The sequence below is a fragment of the Muscardinus avellanarius genome (assembly GCF_963383645.1).
Source record: "Muscardinus avellanarius genome assembly, chromosome: X".
In the NCBI taxonomy this organism is placed as follows: Eukaryota; Metazoa; Chordata; class Mammalia; order Rodentia; family Gliridae; genus Muscardinus; species Muscardinus avellanarius.
In genome coordinates this window covers 12183295-12189903 of record NC_137792.1, presented here as the reverse complement: position 1 = coordinate 12189903, position 6609 = coordinate 12183295, and the positions used below count along the sequence as shown (strand labels likewise).

Sequence of the window (6609 nt, the reverse complement as noted above, 5' to 3'; positions counted from 1 at the left end):
CAGGAATCTGACATTGAAGAAATATGGGCCCATTTTAAGAGAGCTAACCTAAGAATAATTGGAATAGAGGAGGGAAAAGAAAGTGAAACCAAAGGCATCAACAATCTCTTCAAGGAAGTAATAGCAGAAAATTTTCCAAACGTAGAGCAAGAGGTTGATACACAGATCCAGGAAACTTATAGAACTCCCTTTAGACAGGATCGGAGAAGAGGATCCCCACGCCACATAATTGTCAGAATGACCAATGTGGAAGCCAAGCAGAGAATCTTAAAGGCAACAAAATCAAAGGGCCAAGTGACATTCAGAGGCAAACCAATTAGAATCACTCCAGACTTCCCAAACCAAGTCATGAGAGCCAGAAGGGCCTGGAGTAACATATTCCAAACTCTGAAAGAAAACAACTTCCAGCCAAAAATTTTCTACCCAGCAAAACTTTCTATCAAATTAGATGGAGAAATAAGAAGCTTCCATGACAAACAGAAACTGAAGGAATTTATGTCTTCAAAACCAGCACTAGAGAAAATACTCAAAGAGATTAACTACAAAGAAGAAATAGGTAACACACACCAGAACCAGAGAAACAAGATTTTCCATCCAACAGACAACTAAGATTGGTTATCTGTGGAGATTCATTATTTATGTTAGTCTTTTACCTATCTGTAAAGGGTATTGTTTGCCTTTATTGTTGTTAATTTTTAGGATTTCTAGTTGGAATATTAATATACCTTCAGATATAGCATTTGGAAATATTTTATCCAATTCTATTAGTAACTGTTAACTCTGTTTACATTGTCTTTGGATATACAATATTTTTTTATTTTTTAGGGAGTTTGTATACTCTTCTGTTGCCTGTGCCATTGAAATCATATCCAAGAAATCACTGCCAATTTCAATGTTGTGAGGTTTTATGACCCAGATTTTCTCCTAAAAGTTTATAGTCTTAAGATTTATATTTAGGTCTTTTATCTATTTTGAGTTAATACTTGTATATGGGATTAGGTAAGGGTCCAATTTTATTCTTTTCCATGTAATTATTATTTTTCAACAATATTTAGTTAAAAGATTATTATTTCCACCACCAAATGTTCGTGGAAACCTTGTCAAAAATAACTTGACAATATAGGGAAGAATTTAGCTCTAGGCTTGTATTTAACTCCAATGGTTTATATATCTGCCTTTAGAACAGTACTACACTGATTCAATTATTGTAGCTTTATATGGTTTTAAATCAGAAAATATATATCTTCTAGCTCTGTGCTTTTTCAAGATCGTTTTGGGTATCTAGAATCCATATTCCATATTAGGATAGATTTTTTTCTGAAAAATAAATATATAAATATATGATAGTTTCACCTAAAATAAATAGAAAAAAATATTCTCTGGTAAGAAAGAAAGCAAAAAGAAATATTAAAATGTTATCTTTAAGTCATCAAAAGCTTGGTATCAGACAAATGAAACTGTTATGTGAGATTATCATTTTTAATTTTAGATAAATTGCTATAATACTAGATGTCAACCACTAAGCCAAGCATGGGAAGGAGGGGTGGGGAGGGAATTGGGTAGGGATTGGGTAGGGGCTAACTGGGCGATGCGTGCATGTATGTCTACAAAAGTTTGTATCCCACTATGATGTATGAATACAGTGCACCAATAAAAAAAAAGGCAATTCAAGCTTATTGGAATAAAACCTGCGGGGGAGAGGTTCAGGAAATGTTGGAGCCGAGTTTCTTACAGACTAGAAGCTTATACAGGTTGTTTAAGGGAGATTCTTCATGGAAAGGTAGAGTGGTGGAGACATAGCTAGGGCGGTTGTTGAGGAGAGTTAGTTGTTAGAGCTGGGTTAAAGAAGCCAATGGGAATTTCCAAAAGCAGAGGGGAAAAAAGCAGAGGGAAAAGAGAAGCAAGAGATTTGTCAGGCACATCTTGTAGAGGACAATGGGGAAATTAGGTTAGGCAGTGATTGAGTGTATTTGAGTAGGACTTTTGAATTTTCTGTTCAACAAAGAGGCCTGGGAAATTATACTTCCTCACCAGATAAGAATATTTATGTTTGAGATTTAACATTTACATTGTTTTTCTTAAGAGAAGTAGGTTTGGGGGAAAATGTTTAGAGTTGGAGCAAAGGATGTTTGGTAATTTCTATATCTGCTTAGTAGGGAATGAGGACACTGAGTTCAGCAGAATTGGATAGCAGTTGATATCTACATTATCTGAGTACAGTGTTTACGTGCTTTTAAGTGACAGTTTTAATGGTAGAGTTGAGCTGAGCCTTTATGAAACAAAACTACATTTATATGCAAGAGGCAAAGTTATATAGATGAGAAGATCGAGAAGGGGGGTCATAAAAAGAGTGATCCAGGGTGCCAGTTCAGGATGTTTGACCAGTGTCCTCAGGTACCAGTTGATTGCTTCTGGAGTTGGGATCCTCTTTTCTTTTGGGTTGCGTCCCCAACTCTTCTGGATTGTTAGACATAGAAACAACACTCCTGCTGTAGAAATAATCAGATTCTTACATTTCTTGAGTGGGAAATCTTTAATCCTTGTGTATTTTGGAGCACAGATCCCACTAGTGAATACGAGTGGTACACTAGGTATAGGGCATCCAGTAAAATGTCTTGTGCAAAGAGGGGAGCCAAAGTCAGAAGATATAAAATTAAAGTATGTAGGTTATTTTTCAATTTATTTATTTTTTTAAATTTTTATTGGTACATCTTAATGGGATACAAGACTTGTGTAGACATACATGCACATATCACCCAATCAGCCCCTACCCAAGCACCACCCCATTTCCTCCCCATCCCTCCTTCCCATGCCTTGCTTAGTGATTGACTTTGATATGTTTAAGTACATCATGTGCTTTAGAGAGTATCCTTCTCCCCCTCCTCCCATCCCTTCAGGTCGCCTTATTTGCTTCTCTATAGGATCTCCTTCTTCATCTAGAGTTCTTCCTGAAGACTGAGGTTGATTAATGAAGGAACTACACCCGAATGTGTGTAAAAATATAAATATAGCATGGTTAACCTGGACACTCATTTTTTGGAGGGGGGATGAGAAAGGCGGAGGGTACCAAGCATAGTCTGAATGTATGCCATTTTCAATATGTTCCACAATAAAAAGAAGAAATGGGATGCTTTCCTGAGTATGTGGGGTTTTTAAATGGCTCTATGAGCATGCCTTTCTTTTTACCTCAGAATTACTCACCTGTTCAAGTCTATACTTTCCTGCTGGTAATTTAAGGCCACGAAGGTAGCCCTATGTGGGGCCAACATAACCTTTTCTAAAATTATTTTGTTACTAAGTTCAGTCAAGGCTCCTCAGGGTTACTCATAGGGATTTTGTGAGGCTTTTTTTTTTTCTGCCTTTGTGCTGAGTTTCAGGATGCCTCATAGTCCTGCTGACCACATGGCTTCCCTTGAAACATCAGGGATGTTTTCCTCTTCACTGACCATCTTTTGCACAATATGTGCTGGTGGCACTAAGTCTTTGGGGTCTTAGCAATCCCCTGATCAGGGGATGAGGTGACTTGGCAAAATTGCAGAACCCTTATGACGCCCATCAATTGCCTGGGTCCTATTTGATCTTGTAGAGCAAAGGCCAAAATATTGGCTGTTTTCTCCTCAGCCCTTTTATTTCTTGATTATTTTACAAGCCCCAATTGAACCTTCAGAATGTCAGTATTAATAGTCCTTTTAAATGAAAGGGGCCAATATTACAGCCTGTTTTCCAGGTGATGGCTATCATGTCAAAATGTTGTTTAGGTTAATCTGCTTGAAGTTGTAATTCTGAAAAGAATTAACAGATAGAAGTTATGAATATTTACAAGGAAAATGCAAATTCAAATGATTATATTTGAAAAATACATCTTGATAAATTTGTTGTGTTTATGTTTAAAATGCACACTTATCAATTCATGATTTTTATTATTAGTATTTATTTTAATATTAGCCCAAATAAAACACAATCAGGAAAATAAATCTACAACATACATTATATAATGCATTCCAAACAAAAGGCTTTTATTTTTAACATTTTAGGTTAATATATAATGAAAGTTAGGTTTGTATGCTGAATGTTTTATTCTCATGTGTAAACTGTCTATGCTTCCTACCAGAGAACTATGGACACTTAAGAGCAATTAATTTCTCTTAAAGGTCTTGAGACCAAATAGGGTAATTAGGATTTAACTTACACATACATCAAGTTATCATATGAGTTTTAAAATTATATATTTAAGTCATTGTAAATCAGATTATTAATTAATTTATAAAACTAATTTTATAAGCACATAAATTATTAATTGCTATGTTAGAATAAATATTCCTTAACATTGTGAGAGTATGCTTAACAATTAATAGCAAATCCTTTTTGTTGTTTTGGTAGTACTTTTTTGTACTTTTTTTGTACTTTTTGGTAGTACTTTTTTGTTGTTTTGGTAGTACTGGGGTTCCTGGAAACCCTTCTACCTCCGGGCTACACTTCTAGACCTAGTTTATATTTTTATTTGGAAACAGGGTCTCTTAAGCCAGCGAGGCTGGCTTCGAACCTGCGCAATCCTCCTGTCTCCTCCTCCCAAGTGCGGGGATTACAAGCGTGTGCCCCTACATCCAGTGCAAATCCTTTTTTTTTTTTTTTTTGTGGTACTGAGTGTGGAACCCAGGGGCATTCCACCTCTGAGATACACCCCCGGCCCTATTTTTTATTCTTTACTTTGAAACAGGGTCTCACTGAGTTGCAGAGGGCCTCACTAAGTAGCTGAGGCTGTCTATAAACTGTGATCTTTCTGTCTGAACCTGACAAATGCTGGGACAACAAGCATGCATCACCATGCCTGGCTCAAGTCTTTCTTTTTTAATGATACTGGGAACTGAACCCAGGGGTGTTCTACCTCAGAACTACACCCCAGCCCCAGTTTTCATTTTTAAACAGGACCTCACTTAGTTGCTGAGACTGGCCACAAACCCTCACATCTCCTCCTCCCAGTACTGGGATTAGAGGTGTGCGATACCAAGCAGCAAAACCTGTTCCTGTAAGTCCAATCTTCCACTCTTCTCATTGTTACAATTTTTACATTGGGACGGATAATTTTGTCACTTTCTAATTCATGGTAAAAAAGTGAACACATCCATTTCACTCTGTTGATGAGAATAAAAGTAGTTTCTCCAAGTACACAGACCAGGTAACTTAAACATATTTAGGTAATTGTTAAGCTATTTATTGCACAGAATAAAACCCAGCATTTTTTGTAAAATTTTCATTTCTTAGATTAGAAAGATGCACTCATGAAAAACAATTTTGTCGTTTTTACTCTTAAGGAACATTTAATTGACTATATTTACAGTTTTTATCTCAGTTTCATTCTTTTTCACAATTCCAAATACTTTTGGGATTCTAGGACAAAAACTGTGAATGCTCATAACATATGGAAACATAGAGAAATCTAATAAATTTACTAAACTGGAATTAGGATTTGGACCCAAATGCAATGGGCACAGTATAAAATTTCCTATGTATTCACAGATGTGATGATTTATATTATTCTGTAAATACATATTATGTGTTTAATTTGACTTAATCTCACTGTGCATGCTAGATTGGGGGTGTTTTAAAGTATCAAGAGTTTAATATTTATTTCTGTAATCCACCAAATTTATCCAAAGATGCAGAAAATTTATCTGGCTAGCCAGGAAGATAACATTTCAGTATTTATAAGTCTATTGACTCTAAAAGCCCAGGAAATATGCTGCAGGTACAGTAGCTGCTTTGCCAATTCCAGCTGGTGATTATTCATCAACTTTTCATTTATAACTACAAGTGGCTTGCCTCTTTCCAGAGCCTCCAAACAGCTTCCTGCACCTGTGTGGCTAATAACAATATCTGTCCTCTGAAGGTCTTCTTGCAAGGGATTCTTGTATCTGTACAGATCCAGAGTAAACAACTCAGTACTAGATGGCTCAGGTACCACAGTTCCTCTACCAATTTGGAGGATAAGTTGGCTGTAACCAAGGCCCTCGATAATTTGCAGAGTATCGCGTGCAAACACACATGCTACAAGGTTGTCAAAATTTCAATGCGTGGGTTTGAAGTCCCAAATTGCAGGATGATTTGCAAATTTTAATCAACAGAGAGGTATAGTATACAATACCAAGTGTTTGAACACCTCTACTTATCTTTGCTTCAAGTTGGTTATGATACAATTTAGGAAAACACAAATATAAACCAGAAAAATGCTATCAATATTAACTATTTTTGTTTAGAAGGCACCAGGTAGATAAAATGTTCTCTTAAACTTTGAATTTCAGAAGATACTTGAGAAACACAAATATGTTTATCATACAAAGAAGCCAGTAAAAATTATCATAAGAGTTACAAAAATAAAAATATGAAAATATGTTAATTTTACATTTCATTTTAGAGTGAAATCCAGAATCTATGGCTTATAGGAGATCGGGCACATTCAGGGTGGTATGGCCATAGACTATGGCTTAGTTATGTAACTATAATACAGGTTTATGTAGGTTAACATCATTGACAAAACTAAAAAAAATAGTTCTACACATTTTGTAAGTTTAGAGAACAGCGATAATGATTATAAATAGTCTTATTATGTGA

The 6609-nt window shown here is 35.7% G+C and overlaps 1 pseudogene across 1 annotated transcript; it reads right to left on the bottom strand.

Moving 5' to 3' along the window:
* Nucleotides 1–5625: 5625 nt before the first annotated feature.
* LOC308278789 (UDP-N-acetylglucosamine transferase subunit ALG13-like) lies at nt 5626–6061 on the bottom strand (annotated as a pseudogene). The gene has a single exon. The product of its transcript is annotated as a UDP-N-acetylglucosamine transferase subunit ALG13-like (transcript).
* Nucleotides 6062–6609: the final 548 nt, after the last annotated feature.